General features: G+C 39.1%; 1 protein-coding gene across 19 annotated transcripts in view; it reads left to right on the top strand.

Annotated features, from left to right (window-relative positions):
• Positions 1–19336, top strand: part of GRIP1 (glutamate receptor interacting protein 1) — a 304055-nt gene that overhangs the window by 235556 nt on the left and 49163 nt on the right. The gene's annotated exons all lie outside the window — the stretch shown is intronic.

The raw sequence follows: 19336 nt of genomic DNA, 5'->3' as shown, positions 1-19336 counted from the left end.
GAGGAGAACGAGAATTTAGGTGTTTTCATTTGTTTCTTCTTCTTTGAAAGACGATGGATGACCAAACCCTGTCTATCATCACAGTTAAATCAATATTCTTTCTACTCCTCTTCTTCTAAAATGAATCCCTGGCTGTAGACAAAGTAACCAGCAAACTTTCATTTCAGAGAAAACTCCCATCCCCATTTTCCTTGTACACTCCAGGGGGAGAGTAAGCCTCCAATTCACTGAGGATCTTTTAGAAATCTTCAAAGGTTTGTGTAAGGAGGAGACCACAGGATGAAATACTCCGTTATGTCCTAAATTGCAGCTTGTTCAAGGCAGGAACCTTCTTTTCAGTACTGTCTGGATAGAGCTCCATTCAGGACGATACAGAACTTAGGTGGAAATTTCAGGCTTGTAACTCTGTAGGCAGCACCTACCAATCAGTCTCTTTGTGTCATTTGCTCTCTGAATAAACTATTTTTGTTCTCAGCACCAAATCTGGATTTACCATTCCTGCTTTCCTGGCAATGAATGTGTTCCAACACAATGAATGTGATCCAACAGAAATTAAAGGAGGTAGAAGAACCCGAGACTTGTGGAGTCAAAAGGAAAGAAGGAATAGGAAATTAAACACTGGGAAATGTATGGAATGGTGGTCCAGCAGAGTCTGCAAGAAGAAATAAGGAAGCAACCAGTAGACTGTCTTTCTAATGCATTGTGATATTACCTAGCCCCCAGTAGGTTTTGACTTTTTTCCAATTTGCGTGCCCTGCATAGTATTTTAGCAGTGGTGTGAAATTTATTGGGAAGCTCTCTTGTGCAGTTATTTTATGACATGATGCAAAGGCTGAAAATCATTCATCCTAATCCATTGAATCCTGGCCCAGGAAACCTATTCTGATTTGAATCTTCTCTTAGTTCTGCTCAAGAGCAGGAATGTCAAAGTTGGGAGTAACATGAAAGAGAGAACATGAGTAATGAAGAGAAATTTTAAAAATACAGAAATGTTACTCTTTTTTTTCAACTCTTACGTTACCCATAAACTGTGTCTAAGGGTTGATGAGAATTTGAAAATAGGCTAAAACAAAGGAAGAGTATTGGGTAAGATGACTTACCAATAACTGATGCTTGAAAATAGATTAGTAGGTTAGCCTGCTTGAAGGGGGCAGAAACAATCCAAAAGTTAACAGAAGTCTAGTATATTCTGTAGGGTCCTCTTGGTATAAGCTTTTGGTAGAATATGTTACTCCTAGAGATATAACTGTAGCACTGTTTGCTTTAATACCTTCTCCTCTGTTAGTGATAGTAATATCCTGTAAAGCAGCATTCTGTGTGGCCAGAACTGGAAAGAGTTATAAAATACATTCTGATAGCATGAAATTGGAACTTGATTTGAAATGGTTTTACTAGATGAAGAAAATAATCCTGAACTATTTTTCAACTACAGTCCTGTAGTGTGTAACTGACTTTTCTTACTCCTGTAAGCATAAGCTGTTTCAAAGGCGCTCTGTTTCTCAGAGTTTAGTTCTCCCAGCTGAAGTCTTCAAGAGGTCACTTGGGAATCTTGTACATTTTATTGTTTCTGGAACCTAGACAAACTGGAGTAAAAAAAGCATCAAGGGGTTCTGTGCAGGGTAATCAAGTGTGTATATAATGTAAGAGATGTGGCTGTTCATGTTGAACTCTGGGGTTACACCTGTGCTTGCCTAAGTACAACCTGAAGTCTCCTGCTCTGCTGGGTCCTAGGAAATAAACATGTCAATTCAGCTTCTTGGAAGAGATTTTTTTTTTTTTTTTTAGACTCTGCTCAAAATATTTCCAGGTTGGTGTGTGGAGTGTACTGCTGTGTAGTTTCAAAGAGACTTTGCCTTAGTAGGAGTTTGAAAATACCAAGATAATCCCTGAAGAAAATTGAAAAACCTAATTTCTGAGAAGATATTTTATAATGTGATAAAAGTTATATTTGAAGATGTGGAGGATACAGTCTTCCAAATGTCTGTTTTCCAGAACACATTCTCCAGTGTTGAATTACTGTGATTGCTTACCTTTCCTGTTGATTTTGGAGGAAACTGCCTGTGTTTTTTAACTTTGTGATGCTTAAATAATGCTGCACTTCAGTGTTTGCAAAGGACATGGATATGATAACTCTCTACAAAAAACTGTATAGAATTAACATGATCTTTGTGGGCTTTATTATTTTTCCCCATAGTCCTTACACCTTAAATGTCCTTCTGGTTATGTGGATCGCGTATTGTCATCTAGTGGTGGGAGAGGTCTGTATAGTGCAGCTCTCTGTGCCCTGTGATTACACCTGAGCCCTCATTTTCAGGAAGGGGAGAAGTAGAGGCAAGGTGGTAGCTAGCAGTGACTTGCTGCGCTGTCAAGATAATTTTACAAGCTGAATCCTCTCCTGTGGCAATCAAATAAAAAATATTAATTCCAGGCTATAAAGTTAGGTTGGAGAGAGTGAAATTCTCGCTGTTAGGCAGTGGTCAGATGAAGTATCATAATTAACTGTTCACAGCTAGAGTTATAGTGAGAGTGAGAGTTAGAATGCAATACTAATAACAAGCTACAAACAAAGATTCACAGTGCCTTTGTCTAAAACAAGAAATAAAAGGTTATCAGTACATTGAAGCTGAGGAGATGCAGTTTCCTTTCAGGTTTTCAATGATCTGCCATGATGCCACTGGGCTCTGTGTGGTCTCTATAACTGGGGTTGCATCTGCTTGGGTACCTTCCATATTTTCTCTGAAAGGGAGCAGTCAGACAAATTCAAAGGTAGTGAGTATCTTGAGTTTAAATTCTGGCCATTTTTATGTAACTCTAGTTCATAAATGGCTCTTGATGGTCTTTTGAGCAATCTACTTTTTAAGTCTTGAATGCTCATGCTGAGGCAATCATTGAATCGTGGATACTGTAGTTAAACAAAACTAACAGCTTTTGCCAGAACTTGGGCACAAAAGAAGCTTTTTTTAGTTGTTTGCACTTGTGAGACACAACATCTTTCTCTCTTCAATGGGTGTTTGTTAGTTCAAGCCACTCTGTGGTGTTCAGGAGTAAAGGAACATATTGCACTTTCAAATTCCATATGTTTCTCTGGCTTCTTTAACAGTTCTTGCTCTTATTTGAGCCAGAATAGATTTGCTGGAATGTGGCACCCTGTAAGTTTTCTCTACAAAACAGAAGTAGTCAGCTTGTTTTCTGTTGCAAATCTACCAGAGTCACCCTGGCACAGAACTTGATTTTAACAAGAGCAACACCCTCTATTTTCTGAACTCAATGTTTAACACCGATAGAACTCCCTAGAAAGGAGAATATTGATGCAGACATTTGCTAGTAAATCTTTTGCTAGCCTCCTCCAAGGCTTTTGCCTCTTTAAGTTCACCCATTAAAATAAGCTAATTAATTAATTAATTAGTGCTGTAATGATCTTATGAAAGTATATTTATAGAAACCTACTTCACCTTTTAGCAATTCTGCCTGACAAGAAGAGCACTAGGGAGAGAAGATTTGGACAGTTTAAAGATCAGGTGAGATAATCCACAGTCAAGTACAGACTTTCAATAATATGTGTAAGGTGAGAAATAGAGGAGAAAAAAGAATTTATGGGCTGACCCTTAAGTTTCATAAAGCAATATCACTCAAGTGTATTCAGAGCTGTGGAGACCCTTAAAAGCTAGACATTTTACAAGCCCAAAGGAACAGAAGCCCCAGAGACTCCAAGGACCGACTTAAGATCTTCATAAGCCTCACGAGTGTTGCAAGACCTTGCGAGTTGAAGTAAGGTCAGGAGCCCTGTAGGATTCCACACTGCCTTTTTCTTCCTGTTGCTTTACAGACTTAAAATGTACATTTCTCTTGTCTCGTATAGGGTTTTGACAGAACAGATAGGTTAACCTACTCTAGCATTTGACTGCAGCTGCAGGTCTCCTGGCTCTCACAGGGCGATAGATTTAGATCCTTTGAAATTCTAAGTGTGAATTAATTGCTTAAACTTTGAAGAAGTTTTCTTGTCGTATGTTGCTTCAGAGACAAATAAAATTATAATTAATGTGCAAAACAAAGGTCATAATAGCTGTATTAATTGAAGCATTATTTTAAATACTGCTACACAGATACATACACAAGTTATGTTACAAGACAATGCTGGAAGTCAAAATGTTGAGTGTTCTGCTTGGGAAATGTCAGAAGTGAGACTGTCTGCTCAGCCACTGTCCAGAGGGGTGTGCATGCAGTACAGTCACAAGAGCCACAGGAGAGATAATAACCTTTTATGCAGCTATTCATTTTGAATTTTATTTCTGTCTCCAGTGTGTGACCACAGGCTTATTGAAGGCACTGCCCAGATCCTTGTCTAAATGCAAAGTTATTAATTTCCTGGTGTTTCTTCCTGAGGCCCTAATGCAGCCACAGTTTGAGTGCTTCAGGCAATATGCAGATCTCAAGGAGAAAACCTCTGAGTCCCAAGGTCATTCCATATGTATTGGATCTTTCTTACAGCAGAAGATAACACAGACATAACTGTCACAGTTCCAGAAATATCCACTCACTAATGTGTCACTAGGTGAAACACATGGGATTTTTTTGTCTCTCGTGGAAGCTAATGAGTGATTCACATTTACTGCGCAGATGGTTAAATCTACATGCTATGGCATGTTAGTCTCATCTTCCTGTGCAGGTTACTTGTTCATCACACCCATGGCATGTTCTGTTGGTGGTGCCAGATGCCTGCATCAGGGACACCAGTATAAACTGACAGTCAGCTGTGGATACATACAATAAATAACTTTTCTCTTTGTAGTGCTAGCAAGCTGTGCTGAGGCACAGGGAGGTGGTTCAAGACAGCCAGCACAGTTTCACCGAGGGCAAGTCCTGCCTGACCAACCTATTGACACGTTTTTATGTACCATTACCTGGGTTTCTCTGCCAGAAAAACTTCAAGCTTCTGACATCCATACCAGAAAAGTTCTTCAGAAGAATGAGAGCCATTAAGCCTGCCAGACAGACTGCTCTCTTTTAGGAGCATTATCAGACCAGCTGTCCAGCACAGTGCACATGTGATTGATTCATGGAGACCAGAAAAGTCTTCACACACACACGACCACAGGGTTTTGAAGGCATTTGCTGAAGGTGGAGAACAACTGCAAGGGTTCTGGATCCCATGTTCCTTCTTGTCTATTTCATGGAGGCATGATGCTTCTTTCCTGCGTTCTTTGTTCTTATCCTGGTTCTGAGCTGCATTACTGTCTTTTTCCCAGCAGCTGCTTGATTTTTCCTTTCTCTACTGACCCAGTTTGAGTTGTTTTTTCTAGAAGGTCCTAAATCCCCAACATGCTATTCCCTCTCCTTACAGCCCAGTTTTTTCTGCTGTCTTTTGCCAAGTAAGGCTTAAGTAATTTTCCAATACATTTCTCTCACACTGCTGATTTCCCTCTTTTAGAGGCCTTTTGCAGTTTACATGCCTGTCCTTCTTTAGCCCTTTCTCTTTTGCCTGTCTCTTAGCAAACCATTCCCAAGTTTCTTGTTCTGCAGCTTCTTTACGGATCAATAACCCACTCACCTCAGTTCCTCCCCTTCTTGCCCACAAAGTCCTTCTCTCCCCTCTTCTTAGGTCTTGATTCCCAGTACAAGATCTGTCAGGTAGAGAGGATATATAGGGAAAATGAATTTTCCATATAAAGCCTATAGAATTTTCAGGGGGAAGGGCAGGGTAGGTAGGGCAAACTCTGGGTTTTCCTAATGACCTGTTTCAGCTAAAATAAGGGGAGAGAAAAAAGTACAGTCTGAGAAAAGTAACCGTTGTAAGAAAAATTCACACCAAATATTTATACTGTGGCCAAGTTGTAAGCCATAAGCAGTTAAAAACAAGATGTTTTAATCAGAAAAGTATTATTTTCATGATTCCCAAATCTATTTGCCCAATATCTTTTCTCTGTCTGGTTGTGATTTGCTGCTGCAGTTTAATAGCCATCTTGCTAGTAGGTGATTGCAGAAGGGAGGAGTTGTCATGTTTTACAAGGACTTCCTAAATCTTGCAGGTATTTTTTTCTTTACAAACTTCTTGATCATCTCTAAAGAGAAATAAAAGGAGTTTAGCTGAACCATATAAGTTACAAATTGCTCTAACAGGTCCAATTAAAATTTATCTCAAGTGCTTTTGAAACTATGACCTTATTAAAAGCAGCTTAATAAACATTGCTTTGTATGGGAGGAAAAAAAAACTGTAAAGGTGAAATGAGATGTCCCTGAAACAGAAAATTAAAGGTTCAATTTAATTGTCATAAATAACTAGGAAGGGGGAGGATTTCCACTTCATGTATGAAAATATTCTGTTTTACTTACTGAGCTCTGAGAGTAATGGAAAAATTTGTCTTCAAAGACTTTTCAGGAAGGTGAAACCTGCATTTGCTTGCAGTTAATCTAAATAGCCTACAATTATAAGAAATCAATCTGAAATATCAAATGTATTTCATGATGGGCAATCATTTAAGAAGACCCTTGCTCATCTGTGTCAGTATCTCTTTACAAAGCACATCATCTCATGATGCTAATTCAGGGGCTAAGATCCTCAAATGGAAGCAGTCTCTACCTCTTAAAAATATGCTATTTTGCTTCTTTTTATACATAATTAAAGACAAATGATGGAAGGAGAAGATTCTCATAGTAATCTCTCCTGTCATCCAGGCTTCAAGAAAGCAGAGCAAAGGAGCAAATAACCCTCACAGATACTTAGTAAAAGATGGGAAATAAAGGATTGACCAAATCTTTCTACTTCACATGCGGGTTATCCAGATACACCATGAAATGCTGGGTGAAAGAGAATTGGCACCCGTACCACATGCTCATACCAGAGGGTCAGCTGGAAGTGGGTCAGTAAGTTGGTTTCTCTGTTACTTAGCATGCCTTTCAACAGAGACTATGATAACAACAGGATAATGAGGCATCCTGGCTTGTGCTTGTCTGGAAAACAAATTAGGCAGGTAGCTGCAGTAGTTAAATTCAGAGCGCAGAGGTGAAAGTTTTACAGAAATGGTGATAATTAAGTTTTCTGGAGATTAAAGGATCGTTTGTATGCACCATGCAATTCAAAGCAAGAGAAACTCTGTATTTGGAAAAAATCCAATAAAAAAAAATACAGCCCAGATTTGTGTTAGTGCCACTGCAGTCATCTGAGAGACTAAGGAATAAGAGACAGATCTGATTTTCTTTATACTAGAGAGAATTTGTGCTGTAACCCCAGAAAACACTAAATATCTCCCAGGACTTTCCCCGAGGGGAGGCATTTAAAAAAACCTAGAACTAAACCACTCCATCCTCTTGACTTTTTTTTATGGGTATGAGACATTCAGACTGTGCCTGACAGGTTAGGTCAAGGGGGGAAAAAACCCATGAGTCCCTCAGGTCATTTGTGTGAACAGCTGAACCAAGCATAATCTAAGAGGTTAAAATGGGACGCAGATTTTTGTTCCTTTACAGTAAGGTTAATGGTTCATTAAGCATTGCACAGAACATTTATGCTGAAAAGGGATGAATTTCAAAGTATGAATATTTTTAGATATTTTTGCCTAAATATGACCTCAGTTAATGGTGTTGAAATGCAAAACCCATGTGAGTGAGAACATGTTGGATGGACGGCCACCATACATTTCATTTTATTTCGTTTTGGCTTTCACATAACAGACCAGATTTCAAATGTCAGCATTTGATTTTATAAATGATGGCAAGGTATTGATGCTGCTGGTCTTCTCAGTACATCCTGCCATTCTTTACTTGGATATGGAATATGGGAGAAGCATCAGCTGCACTAGAAATCAGCTGCAAAGGGAAAGCAAATAAGAAAGGATGTGTCCTTCATGTGCTTCTTTGAGATCTCCCTTGCTGGAGGAATGGCTTTTTTGCTACTTTCATAAACTGACTCAGAGTTAAACCCAAGATTTGAAAGATTTTTAAAGATAAACCCAAGATTTTTTTTTTATATATATTTTCTGTGAAGTTTTTTCTTGTCTTTGTAAAGTTCCTTTCAGTTCAGCTCTTCAGGGATTAGAAATGTAAGAATTTAAGATGCCCATGCAGACTTAGTCAGATGCCTTGCATCAGGTGCATATGTTACATTACAAATTTTAATTGGAATGATTGCATACATTTTACCTTCCACAGTCACCTGCTGCATAGCACTAAATGATCTGAAAAACAGTCATGTGAGAGAAATGTGCTAAAAAAAGGTGATCTCATCTTGATGCAGATACCTAAACTGGGGCAGGTGAAACACATTTGTCAAATGCCAGTTTTCTTGGGTGGTTGTAGAGAGAGAGTTCAGGCTCAGGTGTAGCTACTTCAGGTCTGCCCTAGAGAGATCTGCATTTTGGTGCAGTGAACCCCAGCACAGGTGTCTTAAAACCTCCTCTCCAGACAAATCAATGCTTTCAGCATTCATTTCTTTGATCCTTGTTTGTTTATCTCTACAGTGGGAAAAACACCATGCTTTTGCTCCAAAGTGTGGTTATAAGAGAAAATCATTAATAAACATGTGTTGTAGGAATGCTCAGAGGCTGCAGCATACAACAGCTCTCCCCCACCACATATGCTCAGAGAAGATTGAGAATACTGTTTAGTAATTAAGGCATGAGCTTGGAAAAAAAAGGGGAAAATGTTTCTACTCATTAAATATTCACTGTCTACCTTCCATATGAGGCTCTTGAAGAAGGAAGTATATGTGCTTATTTAATTAAAGAGGGAAGGTAAAAATAAGTACATCTAGGCAATATTCATTCTGGGGATCATTAGGTTTGAAGTGCTTTGTGTCCACATGGTGACCGTAATATTTTGCTTTTAATGTCATTCTGTTTGTAAACAGACACTTGTGATCTTTATTGGTGTACATGTATTTTTATGATGATTTATACTGATATTTTGTAGATTTTAATCAACTTCTAGTTCAGGTTTTTTTACACCTTACTCAAGCACAGTTTTTCTGTGATGGTCAGCTCAACAGTGTTGTTTGGAATAGCCTTTTTCTGAACACTGTGACCTCTAATTTTTCAAGGTCTTTACAAAGACCTTAGGTAAATATGGGTGGATTTCACCAGTAAAAAAAAAAAAAAACAACCAAAACCAAAGAAACAGACTGAAAAGAAACACAGATGAAAAAAAGCTTTTCACAGTTTCTCCTTTACATAAATTCAGTAATTGCTTAATTATAAATATGAGCAATGGAACATCTTCAGAAAGAAACACGTCACCAGACGGGCACGAGAGGACCTGGAGCCCCTCCGAGCCTGGCAGCAGGAGCTGCTCTGGCAGGAGGTAAATGTCTTGTCCTGCAGCAAAGGGGGAGCCACATGGGAACCTTGCCAAAGGTGACCCTGGCAGCAAGCTGGCAGGCTGTCTGCTGAGATAGCAGATGATAGAGTGCCCTTCCCATTGCCATGGCTGTAACAGTTATGGGCCACTTGAGCTTCTAGAGGTTATTGCTTAGCTGGGATTTTGGGAGCAGAAATATGGGGAATTAGTTTTGCTGGAAATGTATGCTGCAGAGAACAGGGGATATAGAAGCTTTCTTTTACTTTAAATGTGTGAATACTCCCAGTAGTACTCTTCCTATATTCTTTGGAACAATTACTGTGAAGGGAAAGACTGGAAATATATAAGCAATTCTAGGTTATTTTTGCAATGAGGGTTGAAAGAGTTTATGTTTAGGACCACAGTTTCTGTGTTGGATTTAAGGGCAATTTACCTAAACTACTTTCTCTGTTCTTTGAAATGTTTTTGCTGAACTGGTGCTGAGGCAGTACCAAAGCAGAAAGGGAGGACAGTTAATAAAGTTGTATACTGACTCATTTTTTTCTGACTCAAACATACCAAAGTTTGCAACCCCTAAGAGCAGAAAAACTCTCTTGTCCTCAGTGCAAAAACCTCCAGGTCAGATCTCAAGCTCAGCTTTCTGCATGGTAGCCTTTTATAATGTTGCTGTGCCAACGCATCAATTATTTTAAATTTCATCTGTACTAGAGCACAAGCAGAACCAAAGTTTCAGGTGAAAACGTGGTGCCAATAGTACATATTTGAAGGATTAGAAATTCATATTATCTGTTACAAACAGCAATGTGCAGTTTAATTTTTCTTTTCTTCTGGTTCATAGTTACCTGATAGGCTTTGCAGAGGACTTTTAGACTAGTCTGAAACTCCTGCCTGTTCAACCAAACCAACTCAGTTGATGTCAGTGTTAGCAGAAGCGCACCCAAAGTCAGCTTTTCAAGGCAGAGACTGCAATTATCTTGTGTGCAGAGGTCACTAACACATGCAAATAACAAGTTACCATGAATGTATAAGTTGATATGTTTCAGTACAGAGGACCCCTGAGCAAGGTCCAGTCTTGCTCACGTACACCAAGCAGCTCAGCCATGTGGGAATGGGGCTGTACTTGGGTCAGTCATCCTGTTGACAAGCAGGAGTAGCTGTCACAGCCTCAGTATCTTGCTTATGTGACTCTGCTGCTTCCAGGGCTTCAGCTCCCACCGCCGTGGCAGAGAGACAGGGGCAGCTGAGGCATCTCACTAACACAGCATTGACTTATCCAGGTGTCCAGAGTGATCCACAGCATACCTTTGCTCTGAAGTTTTTGGCATTATCTGAGATGTCCTGTCTGGTGGACACTTGGATGGATGGGCACTGTCAGCTCATTGCAAAGTTTGGGTGCATGGGTGTTCACAATGTTTGTTCCTATGCTTGTTCTGCAAGTGGCAGCAGTGTGGGCTTTGTGCTCTGTGGGCTTTTGAAGAGAATCCAATCCCATTCTAATTATTAGTGTTCCTGTTAGATGGAACTTAGGGACATTGTGTCAAATAGGCATAATTAATGGGTACTGAAGCTCTTTATATTATCTATAGTGTGTATTTATGGATATGCTTTCAAGGTTGGTTGATGTAAAATTCAGCACACCAGCTGTATCTTTCTTTGCAGGCTGAGCTGCAGATTGTGTTGCCCTTATTTGTTCTGTTTGTTGTGATTAATCAGACACAGAATCATGCAAGAGATGGAGAGTTTTGAAGATACCAAAGTTCTTGTGCATTTTATTTTCTGTCCTACTTGGAGGAGAAAAGAAGTATGGGACGTTCTTTTGGACATAGGTATCTGTCTGTCAGGCCCTGAGAAGTTTTGGATATTTCATAACTGAAAATGTGCAAGGCCAGGTTGGATTGGGCTTTTCAGCAACTTGGTCTAGTGGAGAGTGACCCTGCTTTATGGAAGGGGATTGAGACTAAATGGTTTTTAAGGTCCCTCCCAACTTAAACCATTCTGTGCTTCAATCGTACTTCGAGTTCATCCATGCTTTGTGCCATAGAAAAATTATTGTTTTGTATTGCAGGGCCTCAGCAGAGGACATGTTATTTGCACTGTTTTTGGGGTTTGTCTCATTTTGGAAGAATTCCATTGCTGCTGACTTCTGCAAACATTTCACAATCTATCTAATGCTATATAGTGTTTCAGGGCAGTTTTCAGGAGCCATCCCTCAATGGAAAGGTGCCATTTGAGGCTCAGGTTGCCAAACTAACCATAAAGGTGTACTTGTAAGCTCCCAAGTTCTGAAACCATGTGCTGCCATCAGGGATAGAGATTTTGAGTTCCTAATAGTTCTTTAAGTGCCAAGGTAACAAAGGTAAGAAAGGTAACAAAGGCAGAAAGTTGCAGTACCTGGGCTTATTTGCAATAATAAACTCAGACTATCCTCAAAGAGGCAGATCCCAGATTTTCTGTACAGGCGTCATCTACCAAGTTGCTTTTGTGTAGTAAATTGTGCAGTAGACAGATTGCGTTTTAGATTAACAAGGCGCATGAAAAGAAAAAGAGAGATAAATTAAGAGATTGGGATTTTATACAGCTTTTGAGCAGGGAAGAGGCCTAGTAAAAGGGAAAAGTGTCAGCTTGAAACAATCAGTAGGAGGAAGCAGCATCCTGAAAATTCGGGAAAGTATTTTGAGCTGACGTTGTTTAGTCAGGTTTTTATGGTCTGAACATGAGAGAAAGTCTGAGAAAGTCCCAAACTGATTCTGAATGTATCCACATCCACACTCTGGGAGCATTTTGAAGGCAGAGATGGTTCTTCAACTAGTTAGTGATATTTCTTAGCTAGAGAAGGATGGTGGGTCTTAGGTTGCAAGGTATGAAATTAGGTAAAGGCAACTCCTAAGCTTTTGATTTTAAGAACTTAGCTAAATTAGAAGCATATAAATGAGCTGCAGGAATTAGGCAACAAGAGGAAAATGGAAAGACTGTGCCAGTCAGTTGACAAGAATATTAAATTGCTTGTGGATAGAGGGGGTAATAGGTGACACATTTGTTTGGAGAATAATGTCTCAGTTTTCCCTTCTGAGGTTGAGAGGTCTCTCTGATTTTGCTATCACTCATTCTGCTGGCATCCTCTTGGAATTATTCCTATTTATCATTTTTGAAATGTGATTATTCTAAAGGTGAGAGAGTATAAAATGCCATTGGTGGCTTTTTTCCTTAGCAGCAATTTATGGGTTTTATTCCCTGTGAACTCTGTGATCTTTCTCTCAGTAGACTAGCAGTTCCAGTGCTGTCCTTTTACTTGCAATAATGGAAAATATACTGTTTTATTTATCTATTTTTGGTACTGTTTTTGCATCTCTAGTTCTAAAATTAGAACAGCTGTTGCTCATTCTACAGCCTGCCTGAAACACACAATACCCCAAAATCAAGGGAATGCAAGGAACACATATATTGTATGATCAATTGTAAGTCCAGCCTTGGAGACTGACACTTTGAACAAGAACAATATTTAATTTTTAAATACTGGCTCTATTATTAAAAACTGCTATCCTTTCTCTGCAAATACTACTTGTAATACATTGTCATCTTACTCTATTTCATAGACTCATGGAATAGTTTGGGTTGGAAGAGACCTTAAATATCATCTAGTTCCAACTCCTCTGCCATGGGCAGGGATGCCACCCTAGATCATGTTGCCTAGGGCCCGCCCAATCAAACCTGACCTTGAATGCTCCCAGGAATGGGGCATTCACAGCTTGACTAGACAACCTGTGCTTTACTACCTTCTGGTAAAGAGTTTCTTCCTAACAGTTAAACTAAATCTCCCCTCTTTCAGTTTAAAACTGTTCTGCCTTGTCCTGTAAGAGGTCACTCTCCATCTTTTTTATAAGCCTCCTTCAAGTACTGAAAAGCAGCAATGAGGTCTTCCCAGAGCCTTCTCCTCCCCAGCTCTCTCAGCCCATCCTCACAGGAAAGGTGGTCCAGCAATCTGAGGAGCTTCATGGCCCTCCACTGGACCTACTCCAGCAGTTTCACAGTGTTCTTAGCTTTCCAGAAATCCCTTTTAGAGCTTGCTAGCCGTCATTGATTTTATTTTGCCCATAAGATCTGAGATGAGTAAAAGGTTACTCTGCTAAATGAAGCATGAACAAAGCCAGGGTGCAAACATTATGCAATATTAGTAGAACAGGATACCAAAGCCAGTACCGTGAATCATGCTCTGTGAGTGGTTCATTTATGACCTTTAGTCACAAATGTATGAAGAATCAAATATTATTACTCTGAATGAATGATAATGGTGCTACCCAGCTGCAGGGCATCTTGAATGTTGTTCCTGTGCCCTTCAAACACTGCAGAAGTCTTATTCCTGCCTCTCTTCCTTGCTGCTACATTCCCTCTTGAAACCATTGACCCGTGATCCCAATCTCAATTTCTTGATTAGATCATCTTTAAAAATACGTAATTATATCCTTTCTTTGCAAAATAGAGATCAAATTATCTTTGCAGTACAAGGAAAGGGTATTACATAAATAAGTGACCTCCCGTGCCCCCACCTCCACCCAAAAAAATCAGTATTTAAATAACCATCATTCAGCTCTCTGTAAGAGACTTGGCTAGTCATCCAATTGCTGTAAAAAAAATGAGTAAAGGAAAATGGCCCTACAAAAGAAATTTTAAATGGTAGCAAAGTGGCCTAAGTGCTTTACAATGTAGATGAAGAACAGGGATGAAAGTGGGGTTTTGTCAGCTCTTTTTATCTGTGACTTGGTGAAACCTGGAAAAATGAAAGAAGAGAAGTGTAAGTGAATTGAAGCAGAAAGGAAGGAGAAAAGTAGAGAAAAGCTTCCCTACTTGCAGCAGATCTCTCTCTTGCACACCCATTTCTAGTTGTGGCTCTTGTTTTGCAAGAGATCATGGAAAAGACAGACAGATAAGTTGACTGCCTATCTCTGTGGCAATCTCAGAAAAAAACATGAGAAAGGACATAGAGGAGACACAGCACGATAGAGGACTGTGAACCTCAGCCAGCTAGGAATGCAATCTTGCACTAGACTGTGAGGAGTTGGGATAACTTTAAGTGTATCAGTCTTATGGAGAAAATGTTTTAATGGACACCAAAAAATGGGGGGTTTGGGCTGGTATTCACATAAAAGAAATAGTCCTTAAGAATACGTAAACCACACAGAGAATGACAAGATTCACTAAGTGTAGTTTAAGGTACTGTCTGACAGTAATGAATAGTCTGTGGGTGAATGAAGAAAAGTGGATGTGAATGCTCAGAGTCCCTGAGTGCTTTTACATTGCTCTACTGTCAGCTGAGCAGTACTGTAAAGGACCTTGTGAAATTGTCTGTATGGAGAGTTCTTTGGGTTGGTTGGTTATCTGGTCTCAAGTCTGAACAGTTAGCTGTGGATTTCAAGTGCTGTGTAAGATTTATATCAGCTTTGATTTTTGCATTTCAGCAATTTAGCTTCCCTAAGCAGTGGCAAATACTCAAAACTCATGGTGATAAGTCTGTGGTATTTTGGTCCATTTCTGTTCCAAAAAGCAGAAAGCTTTTATCATTTCAGCTCTTGTTTCTTAACACAGAAAACAGGGGGGCTAATCCCTAGCACACTGATTCTGAATGGACTCACAAAACCACATCTGCTGTGCTTTCCTCACCATTGATTTTTCTGTCAACCATAGAATGATTTAGGTTGGAAAGGACCTTAAAGATCATCCAGTTCCACCCCCTGTGCCATGGGCACCTTCCATTAGACAAGGCTGCTCAGAGCTCCATCCAACATGTCTTGAACACTGCCAAGGATACCGCATCCACAATTTCTCTGGGCAACCTGCTAAATAGATACATATGTACAAAAGAGCTTCTCCTGCTTTATATTTTTTTCAGGTAAGACAAGAGAAAAAAACAGGCACTTGGATTTCTTCAAAACATTCTGCAGCTTCTCTGGGCAACCAACCTTGTATGTTATTCTCACCTGAGACTGAGATACCAAATAAAGGCGCAGATTTGTTGCTTATTCTGTGCTTTACACATCAGTTTCATCACTGCTGCTTTTAAGTACCTTCTGCTTGTGTGCTTAGTGCTGACAGTTGCTTGTTGGGATGTCTCAATCTTTCTGTAGTAAGAACTGACTGTAGTGGAGTGTTTTGTAACAGACCCTTTCTGGAATTCATGCTGCTTTGTGTACACAAATGCACACACACACTTACATCTGCATTCTATGGGTTTTGTAAAAGAAAGCAAGTTCAAGGAAAGGCTTGTGCATTTCTGCATTTAAGGGTTTGTGAGTGTCCATCTATGAGAGTTTACTCAACAGGTTCTTTGGGGAGCAGTCAGTGTTGTCCCTTATACATCAGAGCTGCCACATATATGATTGCTGAGCAGGTTCTAGAAAAGGATCATTGATTTTTGTGAATTGAAAAAAGAACAGAGAGAGCAGAGGAAAGCAAGAATGTAGTCTAAGGCATTTGGGAGTGATGGGGGATTGAAACTGATTTCGTCAATCAAGACTTTCTGTAAGTGTTCCAACTTTTTGCTTTTAAAAACAAGAGTGTCAAAGATTTCAGGGTTTTTCCCAGTTCTCAACAATCTTTCTTAACTTCACTAAGATGTGCTTCTGTAATCCACTACTCTGAACATGAGGCATGCAGGCACCAGGTATAAAAGTTAGGGTTACAGAAAAGGAGAAAGAATATAAAGTTTCAGGTGTACTGACAAGAACTGAATGGAGAAAAGGGAACTCTTACCTGAGAGAGAGATTGCTTTACTTGGAATCATAGAAGCTTTATGGTTGGAAAAGACGTCTAAAATCAGCAAGTCCAGCTGTCCAACCATACTTGCTATCTGTAGGCTGCAAAGATTATGTGTGAAGGAAACAAAAAAAGGTGTGAGGAGTAGAAGGAGCACACTTCTTTGATAAAGAAAAACTATTTCTGTAAAATACCGTCTTCTGTTTTTAACATAAGTAAAACACATTTATATCTGTGAAGGCACTGCTACAAAAGTGTTAAAACTTTGCATTGCAAAAACTACAAGGTTTGAGGACCTATGCATTTTTTCTGGTCTGAACCAGCACCTTGCCAGATTTTTTGACTACTATCAGTCAGAGGATCACAACAGAGAAGGCTACAGGGACCTGCTGTATACACTTCTAAGGTGAAAACCTGGTTAGTCTGTGAACACCTAATAGGGAAGAAGCTTGGAAAATTAGCATGAGATAATAAGATATCCACTTGTTTGTCGCATCATTGCTATAAAGTACAGCAGCATCCAGGAGAGGTCAATAGCAGTCTTCTGAAGCTGTGTGTTTCAATTGGTCCAGCTGGCTCTGTAAAGATAAAATCTATTTTGACATCCTTGCTCTGTGTCAAGCTCTTTTAAGCTGCTCAAAAAAATGATTTGTACCTTGTTTTGCCATGACTTTGAAAAAATAAAAGAGCACCCCAAACCTTGCAGTTAGAGAAGTGAGAAGCTGCAGGGCACAGGTAGAAGCAGCAGAGCTCAGTGTTCCTACAGGAACGAGCTCAGTAGCTGTACTTCCCAGTTTTAAGTATAGGAAAGCTTTGGAAAGGAAAAAAAAAAGACATCATAGACTAAAAAAGTTTGGTTTCCTGTGGATTTAGTGTCATTATTGATCACAAGCTATGGCTGAAGCTTTTCCCTATCTAGGGCATTTAAAGGTACTGTTTCACATGTAGATCCTCTGCTGCCTAATACAAGCAGCTCGCTTTTTGGTTTCCCCGCTGTGAGAATCCTAGTGTTTTTTGTCCTCCACCACCCACCAGTTGTTGACCTGGATTTCAGATACCATGAAGATCAGTAAGGATTAACAGATATATACATTTTTGAGGACATAACGAAACACATGTAATGTGATGTCTTTATCAGGTTAAAAATACATTTTTCAATTTTCAAAATGATTCATGATTATCTTTTGAGACAAAGGAGGTTGGTAACACTGCTCATTTTATTAAAAAAAATTTCTAAATACAATACTACATAGCATTTTTACTGTACTAAATATAGTATATTTACATATCATGAAATTATATCCAGTATAAAACCCCTTGTTTCCAGTGATTTAAGCTGTCAAATAAAAAAGGTGTGCTGCTATCTAGCTGAAGAAATGTATTAGCATGCAGAAAGCAATGGTCCTTCCTCTGGGAGGTTTTAATCAGGCCTCTTGTAGTGATTGAGATGCAATACTCTAAAATGAGAAAAATTATTAACAAAATCAAAAATCTAGAGTGCCTTTCACACAAATATTCATCAGTGTATCTTATGTAATTACATAGTCAATAAATCAACATAGTGTGTAAGTGCTTCAGTCATGGTGTAAATATCTTAATGACTGAAACATCTTCACACATGAATAATTTATACCTGTATGATTCATTTTTCATATCCACGCTTTACTTCAACATGAAAAACTAATTCTTCTCTGTCAGAGAATGTGTGCTTGATTATTGCCTTCTTTCTCTTGCTTGCGCTTCTTTTCCACTGTTAGACACACTCCATTTCTTCTCTTCTGGTTCCTCTAATGTAGTTATCTTATTTATTCATCCTGCCTTGGTTTGTGTTCCCAGAGCATTTCAACAGGCACCTGGGAAATAACACTCAAGCATAAGCTGCTTGTGCTTATGCAGTTTCCCAAGTAACTGGAAAAAGGACCAGCATCTTGATAGATTTACACATTCTCAACAGATATTTGCATTCAGTTTCCTCTCCTCAAGGCAGCCATTGCAGAAGGAACTGGTGCAAGTTGGGCTTTGCCATTTTCTGGGTCAATATGAGTTAAAACTTTTGTCAAGGTACTGATGACAAACATTGTTTGAGTCTTCTTCCCATATATTTGTAAATGTGAAACTTGTGTGTAGCTCCAGCAACCACTGGAATTTTCAAGATGAAAATAACTCTTTCTCAGTGCGGGAATGGGAATAGGGAATACTTAAATTCTGCTCTGCTGCACATGCTTATTTGGCTGTTTGCAAGGCACGGCATGCATCCTCCCTTGCTTAGATCTTTAACCAAGTAATCTAAGACCGGGATTTCATTGTGATATACTCCTTCTTTAGTTAGTAAGAGGAAGACAGGTAAATTAGTAACTTTAGTTAGTAAGATAAAGACTGCTGAGGGCAGTTCATCCAGCTTTAAAGCTACTTAGTGCTTGAAGCTCCAGACAGAAATGCTACTGGGTGGACTCTATTCTTTTAGAATTTAAAGATCAGTTCAGGTTTGCGGAGCAACTTATTTTGTAGTGCCTGTGAGGGTTGAGCCTTTAAAAATTCAACCCTAGTTGTGTACAGAAATTGATCACTCAGATTTAATGACCACTTTCAAAATTGCTGAACCTTGCCTACAAACTGTCAAATTTTGAACTTAAAAAAAAAAGAAAGAAAACCAGCAGGAATCTAAAAATTATTTCAAGTTGTGGGGAGGAAAGGAGTTCTATAATAATTAACTGACACTTTCCTGGTATTGTATGTTATTCCATCCAACCTTTTTTCACTTCGTACTTCATTTCTAGTTTACCTACATTACACTCTAATGAGGAAGAGCACTTTCACTGAGTGTTCATTACTCTCTCATTCAATTTCTTGTATTATTATATAGATTGTTAGTCTTGTATGCTAATACAGTTTTACTGTCTCTTCTGTGCCAGTATTACATTTTTTGACTAATTTTTTAGATTTAAGACTGAGTGGAGTATCTTACATCTGTCTTCTCCCCCATACTTGGAAGCCCAACTGCAGTTCCTACACAGCTTCTATCTTAGAGTCTTCTGAGACACATCACAATTGAGTGTTGTCTTTGTATCCTCACAGCTGGTTCCAGTATGTTGTGAATACCAATCTCTCCTGCTTGCTGACAGGACATTTGGTAACTTTGATCCACCATAAGTCTTCATTTATTCAGTTTTTTCTTATTCTGATTGTAAGCACCTCCAAAGGCTTCTGATAGCACTTTGGTTGTCTCAGTCTTTTAATATCTTTAAAGGACATCTTTTACTGTATCTTACTGCACTGATTTATTGATCAATGGGTATTGGTT

This window comes from Passer domesticus, chromosome 5 (assembly GCF_036417665.1).
Source record: "Passer domesticus isolate bPasDom1 chromosome 5, bPasDom1.hap1, whole genome shotgun sequence".
NCBI classification, from domain to species: domain Eukaryota; kingdom Metazoa; phylum Chordata; class Aves; order Passeriformes; family Passeridae; genus Passer; species Passer domesticus.
Note: the sequence above shows the minus strand (reverse complement) of the source record. Positions and strands in the feature narration are given on the sequence as shown.